General features: G+C 47.7%; 1 long non-coding RNA gene across 1 annotated transcript; it reads right to left on the reverse strand.

Annotated features, from left to right (window-relative positions):
* Positions 1–14,716: 14,716 nt before the first annotated feature.
* On the reverse strand, positions 14,717–15,334 carry LOC147235829 (uncharacterized). The gene is made up of 3 exons (XR_015104217.1): positions 15,298–15,334; positions 15,121–15,203; positions 14,717–14,756 (listed from the first exon to the last, which is right to left on the reverse strand). It is a non-coding gene; the product is annotated as an uncharacterized LOC147235829 (long non-coding RNA).
* Positions 15,335–16,047: the final 713 nt, after the last annotated feature.

Genomic DNA, 16,047 nt, shown 5'->3' on the forward strand with positions numbered 1-16,047 from the left:
TAGAATAGAATACTCACTTAATCGTCCCAAAGTGGGGACAGCAGGAAGTGGATAGTGCAAGAAAAGTGATTAAAATAGAAAAACCAAGAATTACCAAAACTATTGGACTTGTATTAACAAGTTGCACCTCAACAATATGACAGTATGTAAGTTATGCTGAGGAGGATACGGAGAATAGAGTTAGATCAGGGGTGTCAAACTCAAATACACAGTGGGCCAAAATTCAAAACTGGGACAAAGTCGTGGGTCAACATTGATATCAATTGAAAAAAATCTTCCTCCAGATGTAACAATGAACCTTTTCATATGGACCCAAAACAAGTTTTGCTTAAAAACTAAATATGGAACAAGCATGGCTTAATACAATACAATATATAACTTACTATTGCACACATGCGCCAGTATTAGCATAAGGTCGCTACAACTACTGTCAACAGAGGAGAGGGCGTTTATGGGTCCTGTTGTCATCTTCGGGCCGAAACACCAGCAAAAAATTCTGGGATTTGTAGAATTAGCGATACATGCACTGTAGACTATACCGGCGGGTCAGCTGGTGTGGCTTTTATTCGGGCCAAATATAAAGACAGTGCGGGCCACATTTGGCCCGCAGGCCAGACTTTGACACCTGTGGGTTAGATGGAGGAGGTTGATTGGCTGTGGCAGCTCCCTGAAGAGAAAAGCCCAAAAGAAAAGAAGATGAAAGTATCCTCACCGTGCAAAGTAGTACGAGTAGGAGTATCATCTACGTGATGTTGGTTTTTTTTTTTTTTTGGAAGAGAGACATCTCTCTTAACCGCGGATCTGGGCCGATTACGGTCGATCGATGTCTTACTCCTCACTAAATTGAAATCTTGGGCGTCCGGGCCTCCCCGTTAACAGCAGCTGGCCTGGAATGTATCACACACACACACACACACACACACACACACACACACGCACACACATACGCACAACCAGAACCCCTCTCATCGCTCAGCGGCTAATTAGCTCGTCTGTTGTTCCTCACTGCGACCCTGGGAATTTATTTTGTGACGGCCCGCCCCCACCCGCCGATAACGGCTTCACTCAGATGAGTTACTGCGAGTCCACTCGAGGAGACGGCCGTATCACCTATTGATTACCTCACAAATGACTTGTTACATTTATAATACAGTAATTACACATGTATTAACTGCGTTAAGGTGTAATAACACCCTTATAACACAGTCAAGCACAGAGTCGATGCCGCAGCGACGATATTTCACTTTTAGTGCACCGGCTGCGCGTTAACTGTCGCATATCCGTTTCTATATCCACATTAGTGTGCTACAGGAATGACCTGCTGCACAGCGGGATTAAGAAACAGGCGATTCCTTTGTATTTTGCTTTCCTCGATTCGGCTTTGTGTGGTTTCGCCGTGCGGCAGATTTCGCTCCGCCTGTGCATGTGTGTGTTTGTGTGTGTGTGTGTGTGTGTGTGTGTGTGAGTGAGAGAGAGAGAGAGGATAGTCAACATGCCGACGTTATGAAAATCTCATGCTTTCTTAGACGCCGTGCACGAATGCAGCAGCAGGATTTGTAAAAATCCCGTGAAGCTGTCTTCTCTGCTCTCTCCCTGTTTTGACCTCCCATTCTTACCCCCCCTCCCCCTTACACCCCTACTACCCATTGTTGCTATGCAGCATGCAGCCTCACACACACACACACACACACACACACACACACACACTGCATGTCAGCTCCATCAGCGTACCTGCTGGGCTCAGATTACAAAGCCTCTGCCACGGTAAAGGTAGTGCCCCTTGGGGTGGGGGGTGGGGGGGTGGGGGGGGGCTGTCCGTCACCTCGGCGACCCCTCCGGCTCCTGGTTATGGGCTGTAATGAGGCGCAGTGATGACGGCGACGGGTCGTGGAGAGGTGAGGTGAGGGAGCGCGGGGCGTCGTGCCCCCCCCCCACTCCAACCCTTCTGGTTCTCCAACGTTCCAAAGTGTCGGAATATATATTTCAAGAAAGGTCTGGATTCTTCATTTTCTTCATTTTCCCTCAGAGCGAAACGCTGGAGATCTTCCCGCGTCCTGATCGCGCCCCCCCACCCCCCCTCCAATAAATCAATCAGCCGATTAATCGTGAAAACCTGCGTAATATCTGCTTGTTACGTGGCGTGTAAATATTTACCTCGGGTCGATGACCTCATTAAACCGACACGGCTGCCATTTCTTCCTTTGTGACGGGTGTAGGGGTTGCAAGAGCAACTAGTGTATCATGATAGATGTGTGTGTGTGTGTGTGTGTGTGTGTGTGAGAACTGTGCATATGGGAAGAGGGGTGATTAGATAGGCGAAGACAGAGAGAGAAGAATGTGACCCCCGCGGCTCGCCGCTTTCATCGTCGCCGCCGCACGCTATCCGTCACCTGCGACCCGACGCGCAAAACAGACGGCGGAGCGACGAAAGGCGACGGGCGCGAAAAAGGGGACGTTTTTGACGCGAAGAGAGGATGAATGAGTGTTATTACAGTGTAATAAGCATCTTTTTTTTTTTTTTTTGGGGTTGTCGAAAAGGGGACGACGTAAATACACGTCCTGTTGCCGCAGTGCCAGATCGATCATTTTGCAGATACACTTCCACAGGAACGGGAAGGCGGGCCTGCTTTCGGAGCTCTGCGATTGGTCGGCTTTTTTTTTTTTTTTAAGCATAAGACCGATTTTTTGGGGGCTATGACGCATCTGAGGTAAATTCGCCGAAATGCATCACCTGAGGTAATAGGAAATGGAAGACGACCCCCCCCCCCCCCCCCACACACACACACACACACACACACACACACACACACACTTCACTGTTTGGGTTTTAATACCTGTTGAGTGGACAGAGATTTAGTCGACTTGATCGCCGCCATGCCGGCTTAATGCCGCACAGGTGCAGCTCTCCACCCGGCGTGGAGCTGGCCTCGGGTCAACCGGAGCGGAGGGGATGGCAGCGGCGATGGCGGCGGCGGTGTGTGGGGAAGGGCGGGACGGCGCTCAACAACTTTTAAGCAAAGATAAGGGAAAGAGGAACCTGCGGGATCCGTACGTGGAAACACTCATCCTTCTTTCCCGCGTCTGTTACATCCCTTTGTTGGTGTTTTTGCTAAATTCTGCTAAATGTGTAGCACACAAGCGTGCACACACACTCTATGGGAGACAACAAGACAAAGCGTTTTCCGACATATTTGGGTTAGCTACAATTAGCGCGAAAGTTGCAACATAGCATTCAAAAATGCATGCATGCTCTCGGGTGCTAACTCCCGATCCAATGCCAAGAATGGATGGAGTCCATTAGCTAACGCCGTTAGCTCGTGGCTATGTGGGGCGACGTCGGTTAACGGTCGGCCGCCTGTTTAGAAACGAGACGTCGGAAGGAAACAAATGAAACAGAAAGCAGAAGATCACGGTTGGTTCATTGGTGGGCTGTAGCCAATCGTGCGGGGTGGGAGGCGGGGCTTAACCTGGATGGACGGCCTGTCAATCACATGAGAAATTCACCCTCTAAGTAAAGAAACTACAACCACGAGGGTAACAGAACCAAACCGCCAGCTACAAACCTTACAGGCCATTTTCATTCATTCATTCATTCATTCATTCATTCATTCATGATCTATAACAGTCCCAAGTTGATCGCAGGGCCTCAAAAAAAGAGATAAATAGCCGTTCATTCTGTCATTCACACGTCATATATTAACATTCACCTATTCACCCTCTCATTCATACCCCACTGTTCAACTTCTCATAAATAAAATGAATTATTATTTTTCACCCCTTTATTGAGACATACAACCATTCACACCTCATATAGAGCTTTATCGCCATTCACCCTCTCATACTGTATAATTATTAGAATTACTCATCCCCTTCACATACAACTACTAACACCTCTGATAGAGAGTCACCCTCTTATAAATAAAATCTATTATTTTTAAACAACCGTTCATCTTCTCATTTGCATCATATAAAGAAATGCAACTTTTCAGCCTCTCATTTGCAGCTCATATGGAAATAAACCACCAATCACCCCCTCACATGTGTATATATATATATAAACATCTATATATATATAGACACACATTTATAGATGTACAGCCACTTCCACAGCTGTCACTATTTTTTAACATATTTTGATTTTATTTTCTAGATGTTGGATCTGTGCTGAGTTGCTCTGCTACCCCTTTGCTTCATCCAATTGGAGAAAAATAAAGTTTCTCTCATCTAACCACCTGAGACATGCAATCATTCGGCCTGTTATTCACATATTTGGAAAATGTAGTCTTCCAATAACCTTCTGTATGTTTAGTGGACTGCGTGAGGAACACGGGGAGAACACGGAAAACTCCTCACACAAAGGCCTCCCTGTCGGAATTCAACCGGGAACCTTCTTGCTGCAGGGCGGAGGCGCTAACCGCTGCGCGGCACGCTTTTAATCAAAAAAACTCATGTCATCTGTCTTCGGTCCACGCAGGCTCGGGGTACGAGTCGCCGTCGGCTTTATGTTTTATGAAGAGCGTAATTTACAACTCTCGACGGGGGTTCCTTGAATGCACCGCCGCGGTTTCACCTCCTCCTCAGGAAACACTCGAATATTGTGTAATATATCTCCCTTGTAACAAAAGACTTTTTCTTCTTTACATTTTTTTTTCCTGACCTGACCTCTACGTGCCCCCCCTCGCCACTCATTGAAGTTTGGCTTCCTGACTAATGTTTACACCCCCCCTCCTTGACCCACCCACCAAACCGATGAAAGGTTGCCTTCAAGGGCATGCTGCTTCACCTCAGCGTGTGTGTGTGTGTGTGTGTGCAGGAGGGGGGTGCTGCAAGGGTTGTGACCTACAGAGGGAATTCTTCTTCTCCAGAAAAAGAAGGGTGGCTATTTATGCTAATTCTGGATGTGAATTGATTGCCTGTGTGTGTGTGTGTGTGTGTGTGTGTGTGTGTGTGTGTGTGTGTGTGTGTTGGGGGGCTCGGGGACAAACGTGCAAGCGCTCCTGGGATGGAAGTGAGGGGCCCCTCGGTGACCCTCCCTGTCCTTCTGCACACTTGCTGCTCCTTCCAAGCTTATGCTCCGGGGCCTTTATGCTAAGCTAATGCTATCCTTTACACGTTTCGCTCATTCAGACGGAGGAGCGACGGATTTGCTGGCGCTCGCTCGTCTGCGACGGGAGACACGACCTTGAAACTCGCCGCAAGGACGAGCGGGTTTTCGTCCCCGCTCTTTGACGGGCGGCGTTTAACAACTTCCTGTTTCGCTATCGGCGCTCTTCGCTTCCCACTGGCGAGATCGCTCAGATTTGGCGGTGACGTTTTTCTGGCCGTCTTAAACGGTTATTAACGTTTAACTACATTACTTTAAGAAAAGAAATGTATTTTCCCTCTGGGGCGGCCACGTGTTCTTTTTACTGTTTATGGATTCTCGTTTTTCATCACGTTGACGCCGCCGCCACACGCAAACAAAAGCCGCTTTTTCCAAACATGTAGCGCTAACATCCACAACGTGAAAAATTGAGCCGCTCCAAAATTTGACGTCCACCTCCGAGGACGTTTAGGTTTTTTTAAATGCTTTTTTAAAAACGCGATGGGTCTCTCCTCAAGAGACGAGGGGTACAGCCCGAGCAATTTTCTACCCAGAAAGCATCAGGGATGGATCCTGGTGTGTGTGTGTGTGTGTGTGCGTGTGTGCATGTGTGTGTGAGATGTCCATCTGCATGGTTCCCAATTTTGGTGACAAAAAAAAAAAAAAAAAAAAAGGCCACAGCCCACTGGACTCAAGTGGTCCTGGGGTCCGGCTTTCACGGGTCAGTGGGGAATCCCCCATTATGAGAGCAATCCATGCACGTGTATGTGTGTGTGTGTGTGTGTGTGTGTGTGGTGTGTGTGTGTGTGTATACGTGTGTTGGTTAATTCTCGGAGCGCGCCAGGGTTTACCCAAGACGCCGTGTGTGCTCTAGCGGACATGATGTGTAACAGGTGTGAGGCGGGGAGGAGGGGAGGTGTGTGTATGTGTGTGTGTGTGTGTGTGTGTGTGTATGTGTGTGTGTGTGTGAGGGGGGAGGGAGGTGGTCCGCAGCTGTCCCTGTAGACACCCTTCACGTCGTCCTCCCCCATCTGCCTACCCAACAGCATACATGTACATTGATGTGTGTGTGTGTGTGTGTGTGTGTGTGTGTGTGTGTGTGTGTGTAGGCCATCCAAGCCAAGTGGCAGCACCTCTTTATCCATCCCCTCCCCTGTGCCCCCCCGCAGGTACCTAAGGACACACCCGGCGTTCGTCCATGTGTCAGTCAGACGGTGAATGACGACGCCACTGGGAGGCGCCGCTCAAATTAAAAATCTTTCAAATGGGACGAAAGTAGCGAGTGGGGGTTCAGGATGGAGCCCCGCTGTCTCCAACACGATTGGATAAGCCGCAGTTAACTTATTGGTGCTTCCTCCCTACTCGGGAACCAATCGGCAGGCGGGATTCTGGTCCGTGTCACAGGAAAAGGCCTCCGTCAGCTATGTAAACCGGAAAATGCAAACAAAGCCGGCAAGGCGGCAACGGTGCTGGGAGAAGGGATGCCCCGACATTAGCATCGTTAGCTTCTAATGAAGCATATTGCGCTTTAAGAGCATTAAAAAAACAAACAAAAAAAAAAAAAAACATCCTCGCAGCAATGCCAACAATTGGAAAGTGAATGTCTCTTGGGGTTTTTTTGAAAACACTGATGTGATGTCATCATTTGTGCGCCGACCAGGAAGTCGCTTATGGATATCGGGGAGGAGGCGGGTTTGGACCCGACGAGATTCGGACTACCAAGACAGACAAGGAACCGCCGGCGAAATATGAATCCAAGGAGGTGAGACTTGGTGGACGTCATCGAACCTGCATCACCTCCGCTTCCACCTCCTCCATGGATCACAAGATGGGATGCCAGGAGGAGGAAATGAGTCTAGCTAGCATCCTGCTAACAGATAGCGATAGAGTCAGACACTTTTGTTGACTCACGCAAAAAAATGAAAAAAAAAAAAAAAAAGAGTCTGATTAAAAGAACGATGCAAGTAAGTGAAGAAGGAGCTGAGATGCCCCCCCCCCCAACTGGAGCGGGAGCTGAGCTAAGCCCATAAGTTGAGTCCGTTAGCCAAGCCTGTTAGCTGAGCCTGTTTGCCAAACCCACTAGCCGAACCCGTTAGCCTCGGGCGCTTAAAGATGGAAAACTGCAAGACTTGTTGTTTTTTTCTCTGCGTTCGAATACGTCCGAGCTGCTGTTGCCGTGGCAACCGCACCTGAGTTACGTGGTGGTCATCCGTGCGGCGTCGTGGGGATTTTAAACGATCAGCGTCCCGTCTTTAAAAATGTCCAAGCGCGAATGATTAGCATCTTGAAAAAAAAAAAAAAAAAAAATAGCAGCGGCGGAGAGAGAAAAACCTCAAAGATCCACCAGGAGCTCATTAAGAAACATTTGAATTTAAAAAAAAAAAAAAAAAAAAAAGCCAGATCTGGGGAGGACGCTTTACACTATCAATGCACACACACACACACACACACACACAGAAGCTGCAGCTTAAGCCTCCACTGGCTATGACTAATGCATGGTTCCACATACTGATGTGCAGTGCATTGCGGGCTCCGGCGAAGCAGCGGTTCATTACGAGCCCGACGGGCACGCCGCGTTTTGATGGATTCCCCGCCGACTCCACGTGGTGGTCGCCGCCATCGCCGCCGCCTCACATCAGGTAATTGCCGTTAGTCTAAGTGCACCGCCGTCGGTCCGTGGATGGGAGGATCTCCACCCGGGTCTCTTTGTGAGCGAGTGAGTGAGTGAGTGAGGCGCAGTGGGGGGGAAAGAAGAAGGAGGAATGAAGATAAAGTGTGTGTGTGTGTGTGTTTGCACGCCCCCTGAATTTAAAAAAGCAACGAGGAGAGCGGCTTCTCGCGATAATGACGGACGAAAGGCGAACCCGAGGTCATCCCTTCCAATAACCCGCCCCCCCTCCTTCCTCTCCCCGCGCGTCGCCCACCTCCTGCATGCAGATGAGCCAAAATAAAAAAAAAAAAAAAAAAAGGGCCGCGCTCGCTTTCACAGGTTACGCCGCCGCTGCCGTATCTCCTCCGCGCAGACAGGCGTCGGTCGCTCTCCCGTCTCCGGAGCAAGAAAGGCAGAACATCCAAGAGCGAGAACAAAGGGGGAAGCGGGATGCGAAAAAAAAAAAAAAAAAAAGAAGGAGACGTTAGAAGGAAAACACAGAGAGACGGCAGGTTTCCAATTAGTCTGAGGTGAAGTGTTGAATGTGTTGGGTGGGAAGGGGGGGGGGGCGCTAAGTGTCACCGAGTGGGTTGGAGGGCGGAGGGTGGGGGGGCTGCCGGATTAGGATGAGATGAGACGACAGCCGCCGCCGCCGCCGTCTTGGCCTCCCTTCCCGTAAAGCTGGTGTCTATGTGTGTGTGTGTGTGTGTGTGAGAGAGCTGCTGGAGGCTGGCGCGGAGAAGATACACACCAGGGGGTCCGGCTTTGGAAAGTTGCTGCAGCTCTTCCTCTCTGAAATATCTCGACTTCGGCGGAGTTAACTTTCGGGCGCCAGGGTTGCCTTCACGTATCGAGCGAGGTGGGGGGTGGGGGTTGAAAATCTATTTCTGAAAGCGTTTTGATGCGCGACGGAGGCGTCGATTTTTTTTTTTTGACGAAATTATGGGTCCTGAGCACGACTCTCCCCCCACTTGCGCTCGACGGAGGGTGAACACATTACATCCTTAAAAAAAAAAAAAAATAGAAAAAAAAAAAAGCAATAAGCTGCGATTATTCGGTTTGAAAACATCCACATTTTCATCCCAGAAGCCTCGACGGCGTCTGACCTACATACAACGCAGTGGGCTTCTTCCACTGCCGCTCCTGCCAGAGCCTGCACTGCCACCCTTTGTCCACGGGGGGAACCAGAATCAACATAGGGGGGGAAAAAAAAAAAAAATCCTGATCGGCACGGATTCTCACACCGATTAGTTTGGATTTGCCGAATTAATTCCCTCGGGCTGATATATTGAAAATCAGAGCACTCTTTGATGGGAAATGAAAAAGGCTATTTATAACGAACGAAAAAAAAAAAGGTGTGTGTGTGTGTGGGGTCACAGACGGCTGAGTCACTGTCGGAAATAATGAAGCGACGGCGGAGTGCGAAAGACGACGCTTGATCCCGAGGTCGTGCCTTGTAAAAATGTAAGACTTTATATTTTTCTTATAACGTCAGAGCGCTACATACCAGCTAGCATTCACACACGCGAACTCAGTTTCGTGTGGAAACGACCTTTTCGTTTTAAGGGATGGATTCTGTGCGGTTGCATAATGCCAAGTTTGGAGGGGTGTGTTGATATCCCGGAGGAGATTTTGCACGCTATGTTTGTTTTTTAATAAAAAGCAAAAACACACAGGGTGGGTGTGTGTGTGTGTGTGTGGGGGGGGGGGGTTGTGTTGCCGCGCCAACGAGCAGGAACGTTGAACAAACGGCGAAACGGCAGCTCGGGGGGGCAATTAGACCCGGGTCAGGACTGATCTACAATTCATTTCACGACTACACGCATATCGTTTGAGCGCATTTGTATGTCCGCGCACACACACACACACACACACACACACAACACACACACAAGGCGTAGATTATACAATCTAAAGCAGAGATGATGCTTGACACTTTCAATACCATGTCCCAGGCTCATTGGCTCCTGCAGGGGTTTAAATCTTCAAGCAGGGAACTAACCCAGCCCAACACACACACACACACACACACACACACACCCCTCCCTCCAGTGTCAGGTGCCAGGCCGTGGCTGAGGAAACAGTGTGAAGCCGCCTGGCAGGACTTCTCAATTATTCACCCGAGGCCTCCGAGGCCCCCTCTGGAACTCATCGCCGGTTGGATTCATGAATAAGAATCACGGACGGACGGCCCGCCGTGATTTTACCTGCGCTCATCAAAATTGACCGCCGACCCCTCCCGAGCAGCCGTTGGGGGTGGGACGCCGCGGCGCCCGGTAGTCAACCTCACACAAATGCGATCTTGTGTCAAATTGGACGGAAAGAGTTCGGATTCGATTAGTCGGGACCGCCTCTGCGCCGTCCTCATGTCAGGAATACTTCCCATCATTTAAGTACGAGGATGATTTCAATTCTCTCACGTTGCTAGATCAGAGCTGCCTTCAGCTCTAATAAGTATTATAAAAAATAAAAACCTGAGTTTATGGAATAATGAGATCGCCCGATTTTAAGTAAAGGTCCTTTTCGGGGGAGATTGGTGCTGGGAATGTTTCAGTTGAAAAGCAATTGCCAAACCCTGCTCATGCTAATGCGCTAAAGTTGACTGGAAGCTTTGTAATAGAGCGATTTAAATGTAAATCATGAGCTTTTCTCTTAAAAAAGCTTTTGTCATTGCTTTCCCCTCAATAAAAAAATGTAAAATATTAACACAAAACCATAGTCGGGTGCGAGGGTGTGTTTTCCCTTCCTATCTTAAGACACATTATTTTTAATGCTAATGCTATTGCTAATTGTAGCGATAGCATGATTGTGATCTGTTACATCACAGTTGGTGCTTTTTTTTATTTTGGCTAATATAAGGATTTACCCTCAAGCAACCATGAGGAGAGTCTGTCTGAATACCACGATAACAGGCTATCAATAAAACAACAACCAAACTCCACCTGAATAACAATAGAAGATGCTACCGTGGTGTAAACTATCATTTCTGCGACCTCCATTGCGTAACAGCGCAGAGCACGCCCTCCGCCCGAAAACCAGCGCCCACATAAAAGAAGGCTGGTGTGTTTCTGAGAGCGCTTCCTCTTGGGTTAGCAAACGGCGAGCTCTCTGGTTCAAAGACATTTCAAATGTAGCCCTGCTTTCAGATGTAGCCCGGCTAGCGGCGGCGCGTTATGCAACTTTGATGTGCTCTGGTTTTGAATCAGCAATATATGTCTGACACTGGAAGTTGCAGAGATGCTATTGGTCTTTGCAAAAAAATATACACATCCACACCTGGTATAAGTGCTTAAACACCTTTCACTTCAGTCTCTGCTCAGATTCTATCCACCGAAACACACCTGATATGTTTTAGGTGACCTCGGGAGCTGCGATTACAGTCATTCCTTCATACTGCTTATCCTACAGGGAGGGTCATGGGGGTGCAGGAGGCCAATCTTGACTGCCATTGCACGAGAGGCAGGGGGTTCGCTCTGGACCGGTCGATTACGGGGCGAAATAAAACGACATACAACTATTCCCCCTGTCATTCAGACGTCATATGGAGCCAGCCATTCATATGTCCCATATAGAAGGCCGACCGTTCGCCCGAACCTGCTGGAAACAACACGGAGACTCCACACAGAGAGGTCTCATTGTCGGAATACAACCGAGCAAGAAGCGCGAACCGCTGTGCCGCCGAGATAGGGGTGTCACATCTAACTAAGCTGTGTTTGCCGCCTACGCTAGATGTGCAATTTGGACGCTTTATCATCCAAAACTAGAAGTGCAGGGTATTACAGGGCCAAAAAAATAAAAACATAAATAAAACAAAGAAGGTACAAGAAGTCATCTTATCAAAGAGAGTCCATGGATGCCATGTTCAGAAAGTCTTATGCATGAAAGTGGAGGAAAAATGTCTGCCAGGGACGCCGCATTGAATGCAAATAAGCAGTTGCTAATCCCAGGATGCTAACCTATTTATCTAGGCTATTTGGCGTTTAAAAAAAGGGGTGGGGTTATGGATGATTTGCTTCAGGAGTGGTCCTCCGGGGCCGATTGTGGAGACGCTGCAGTTTTTCAGTACGCAGCCTCGGCAGGTGGGGGTCGTGGTAACGGCAGCCCCATGCGATGTGAAAGACAGCCTGCACGGAATAAACTCTCGCAGCGGGCCTCCAATAAGCCCGCCGATCGATACGGGCAGAGAAAAATCAATATCTCCCCCGCTGGATCACCGCAAATAGTTGTTTTTGCTAACATGGGCAAAAATGAAATGAAACCTCCCAGGCCGCTCAAACCCGACACCCTTTAGGTTTCATCCATAGTCTATCGTCGCGCTTTCAGATTTGTCCTGTTTTGGTTTGTACAAATTACCCGAGTACCGTGGGTTGCATTGACAAGTGACTGAGGTTAAGGTTTCAGCCGTGCCTCCAGTTTTTAGCCCCCTGTCCAACCTGTATTTATTGAGAATTAAATCAGGGATTGGATCTTTGGCTGCCTGACCGACATTTTTGAACAGCAGGGGGCATAAAATGAAAAAAAAAAAAATATATATATATTAATGCTTTGCTAATATATTAATGCAAAATCAAGCATTCTGCAAGTGTGAGAAATTCTATTTGTGTTGTGCATAATTCTCAAAGACCGACCGGGGACCTATGTTTCACATATTCATGCAAACATCAAAACAAGTGAGGAAGAAGCTGAAATGGCCAACCCCCCTGATAATTCCATAAACTAATGTTCCCTGTATGAGATATACACATATATTGGTTTGTTTTTGCTCACCATTCCAAAACAAGAGTGCCGGAGTTAAACTCACTGCCTCCTGAAGTATCAAAAATACTTTCAAGTCCCCTGCAGAGTTGATGCAGTTGTCGGTTTATTTTTGAGACAGTTTATTTTGGATCTGGAGACAGTGGGGTACTCAGCAGAGTTCCCTGTGCGTTCAAACAACCAGGCGGAGTTTTTAATCGCGGCGTGCTGCCGATTGTCAGAGGGAGACCCGTCTGTATGAATTTGAACGACTGAGCTCCTGGGATCATCCGGGACATATCCCTGGTGTCCGGGGTGATCCCAGGAGATCAGTCGTAGGGGGGTAGATATGTCCCTGGTAGGGTCACTTAAGGCATACAGGTCCCAGGTGAGGGAGCTGACAAAGTGCCCAATGGCTAAAAACAAGAATGGGCTTCATTTTCCCCTCGCCAGGACAGGGGTCACCAAGGACGCTTTGGTATGCAGACAGGAGGAGCCGGGGGATCCGTCAACCTCTTGGTTAGAGGGACTCCCGCTCCTTCAGCTGAACCGCAGCTGCCCGCAGAGTGCAAGAAATACTCTGAGAATTGGTCTTATCTGATATCAGATGTCTGGTATCAAAACATGTATGCTTCCCCTCTGTCCCCAGACCCATTTTTTTTTGATTGAAAAATAAAACAATTTCATGAACACTGACAGTAGGGACACTGAAAGTTTGACGGCACAAGTTTTAAGTTCTTAAAAAAAAGGAGAAGTTGTCGTATTGACTTACATGGAGGAAGTCTGAGAAGTCCTGTCCCTTCCATGACTCCGTGCAAGTTCACCAGACGTGCGAGAGAAAAGGCGGCGACGACGTACTGGAGAAAAAAAAACAAAAGCAAGGCACATGATGCATTCAGTACCAGCTAGGGAAGGTGGGGGGACATCTGATGGAACATTAAAATATGCAGTAATGAATATATAAACGTTTTGACAGCACATGAATCCAACCAGTAACATGCAGTCAGGGGAGGCTGTGCTTCACTTGCCAATCTTGGGAAGAAAAAAAATGCGAAATGAAAAAAAGAATGTTCCATTTATCAATTATTTGCACAATAAATGAATTTCCCACAAGGAATTACCGGTAATTGAGTACAATAAAGTAAATGAATTATTTTTCGTTTCACTTCAGCAGTTTTAGATTGTTTATTCAAGATTGCTGGATATTCCACATTTATTTTCCTCAAATACTAAGAGACGTGCAGTGAGGCTGTGGACTGTTGAGCCTCAATGTAGATTCCAGCTGACTTCTGGCATGCTCTGCACTGAGACCGTATTGCTGTCTCTCTGTATGTCGCTATTAAAATGTTTAAACACTTATGCTATATGAAGTTGATTGTTTTTTGTCAAAAGTTGCATGTGTGTTATTAAGTTTCTTGTGCTGTGCGATCATAAAATGGCCGTGAGGAGCCACAGGGCGGTGTTTTAAACTAAGTGAGGCACGTAGTTCTTCTGCCTCATGGTAGGAAGCGCTTACGATTCCAGGGATTCTTCTGGTGATTCTTCGGTTACAGAATACAGTGACAGCAAGCTACAGTTAGCAAGTAAAAGGCAGCCATCCATTTATTTTTTCCTTCTTGTGTTCAAAATGGAGGAATACTTATCCAAACATTTCTAAAATTTTCTAAATTGGACTCACATGGACTTCATTTAAGGTAAGACCATAATAACCTTTTTTAAAATTTTTGTGTGCTTGTTTTGTATGTGTGAAGACAGCTGATATGAGATTTCAAACATGACCCGTTAACTGCTGCCAATCAAATGGTGAATAAGCTACTCTGTGGGGTTCGTATGTTTGTAAATCTGATTGTGATGAAGTCAGTGCTTCACCAACCATGAGCTTCACCGCACGTCACTGAATCCAACACACCATATTTGGTGACTATATACTATTTCTGAATGTGATTTTGGAGAACACAAGCAATGCACAGTAGCACCCACAGCTGGGAGAGATGGGGGTCAAGTATTTCTCTTATACAATCCAAGTAAAGGCAAATGTCATATTTAATTCAGTTAATCTGCATGCTAGCTTGAAGTATAGCCAACAGCACTATGACAAGGCCTATCCAAAAACCTGTAACTACTAGGAACAGTCACTTTACAACATGGAAGGTCCACAGCTGGTTGTGGGAAGTTAAGCTGGAGCACAATGTCCTCCAGAGGTAGGCGGAGTTGGATCTTCATCAGTCGGCCCAACCGATGTGTGTGGAGTCTCGGGATGTCAGGCGCCGGGGGAGAGCTGCAGCGAGCCTGCCGGCGAATAAATACATGGATATTTCCATCTTCTTGGCTCAGCCGGCGGGGGGCTTAATTCAGCTCCGGGGCGGCGATGAAGCGAGGAAGCGCCAGTGGGAGCAACTCGGCTCACTCATCCATATACTGCCTGACGAGGGGCTCCGCTGGGAGGGGCCTCTTTCCATAATGAGAACCAAGAACCAAACGTTTTGACCTCGGGTGCTTAAAGCTGCCCGCGTACACCGAAGCAATCCCGGGAAATTGGACCGTTTCTTTACGCCAACCTTCATTTTCTTCAGCCAAAATTCCAAACCTAGATCTCCTAATCTGTAATCTGGATAAATGGCATCGGTTTCAGTTGTAGGTAAACATCTCCTACCTTCTACGGCAGTTGAAGGACTGCTTCCAGACGAAGATGCCATGGAGATGCCGACTTCTCATGTACTGGCTCAGGTGGTGCTGCTGCAACAGGTGACGTTGACAAACATGAAGTAGTCCTTTGCCGGTCCAAACTTCAGATGTAGTAAATTAATACTTTCAAGCTCAAAATACTTACAGATAATGCCTTCTCAAAAAAATTACGGAAGGTAACACATAGGAGCTTCCCGTTACCCCTGCGGTTGAGGTATCCACAGGTGCCGCTGTCAGAGACAATGATTACACAGGGCGGTGTTTTAAAATGTCCGATAACTCAAAGCTTACCGATGCGGACCAACTGTGCCCGCTTCCTGGTTTGACTGGTTAAGAGCAGCTGACAGGTGTTTTTAAAATTGGTGGCATTTGAAAAGAGAAATAGCATCTTGGATCCTCTCGCTGGTCAGACGGCATCAAATCCTAAACCACCCTTAGAACCAGGCCACCCGGTCAGACGTCTACGCTCTTAGGACACAAGGCGACTATTGGTCCCTAGAGTCTCAACAGGGGCCGGAGTATTCAGTATCTTGGCAGACACCCTGCCGAGCAGGCTTAAAACCTTTCCTTTTGAGGGAGCGCTAGGCTAGCAACTCGTGGGGGGTGAAGGCTCGATTTACTGCAGTAGTCCTGACAGGACTATACCATTGTTATTTACTTATATAAATAATAATACTAAAGTTATTATTGTATCATGTTAGCTATTTCCACGCAACTGTTAGTGCTACTGTAATTATTAGTCGGAGATCATTTGTGGCAGCCCGCGACCCAATCACTTTCATACTGTTGCTTTCTTGCTGTTTCTCCTTCTACTCCAACCAGTTAAGGCAGAAGGCTGCCCACACCGAGCTGCCCAATTTCGCTAGATCATCTCAAAGAGTGATGGTCCAGACCT

This window comes from Fistularia commersonii, chromosome 3 (assembly GCF_037954325.1).
Source record: "Fistularia commersonii isolate RoL2024-O1a breed Wild chromosome 3, RoL_Fcom_v1.0, whole genome shotgun sequence".
Taxonomy (NCBI): Eukaryota; Metazoa; Chordata; class Actinopteri; order Syngnathiformes; family Fistulariidae; genus Fistularia; species Fistularia commersonii.